Genomic DNA, 1,061 nt, shown 5'->3' on the forward strand with positions numbered 1-1,061 from the left:
CACCGCCCCCCAGCCTAACAGCGGCTCCGATTGGCGGAGGGGAATGCCTGGGCGGAGCGTGCGGGGAGGGTGGTGCCGCGGCCGTTGCCCCCGCGCGGCCTCGGCAGCGTAACGGGCGTTTGGGCCGGGGGGGGCGGCGCCTCGACTGCGCCGCCGGGGACCGGGGCCGGGCGTGGGCCGGCAGGTGGGCCTCGGGCTGCCTCGCCCCCAGCCGGCCGCGAGGAGCGGCAGCGCTGGCCTGATGAGGTGCGGCCTTCAGGAACGGCCCGCGGCCGGCCGGGGGACGCCGGCTGGGCTGGCCTAGTCAGCGGCGGGAAACGGGCCGCGCACCTGCCGGAAGAACGCGTAACGGCAGCGTGGCGCCGGCTGCGGGGGCGGGCGAGGGGCGCCAAAACCCGCCAGGGCCGCCTCGGGAGCCCAGACCGAAAATTGGCACTAGGCCACCAGAAACTTCAGTCTGGTAGTTTGGGGTGAGAAACAGCACGCCCTTATGCCGTAATAAATCCTGGTTGTGCAACTGCCGTTTGTTGTCCTTGTGTCCTTGCCTTCATACTGCCAGGAGTCTTAGGCCAAGTATAAGACACAGCCCAAAAAGGCAGAGTGACAAACAGGTACGCAGGGCCAAGGTGAAGAGAGAAGTCTGGCAGTGCAATGTTACTGATGCTGTGCATGTCTATTTGAAAATAACAAACATCTAAGCCAAGGGGCACTTGAGAAAATACTGAAATTAAGCCTTTGTTCTAAACGTAGACAGTAGGACACTATCATAGGATGGCAGGACTTTAGGATGTGCACTGGGGAGGTTGGAAGAGGTAAACCTGTGTCAGGCTGGCTTGAAACAATGACTTAAATGCCCTCAAATGACCTTGAGCAATGAGGTAATGTGAATGCACTTGCTGGCATCCTTTGGAGCGTGCAGAACTGTGACCTGGGCAAACAGAACTCTGAAAAGGAGGTGAAGTATACATACCGATTTTAAGGCACCTTAAACCAAGATAAAGGTATGCATCAGAAAAAAGGATTGCCAAAAGTTGAACTTGAAAGGATTCAGCAGACAGATG

Source organism: Falco rusticolus, chromosome 5 (assembly GCF_015220075.1).
Source record: "Falco rusticolus isolate bFalRus1 chromosome 5, bFalRus1.pri, whole genome shotgun sequence".
Lineage (NCBI taxonomy): Eukaryota > Metazoa > Chordata > Aves > Falconiformes > Falconidae > Falco > Falco rusticolus.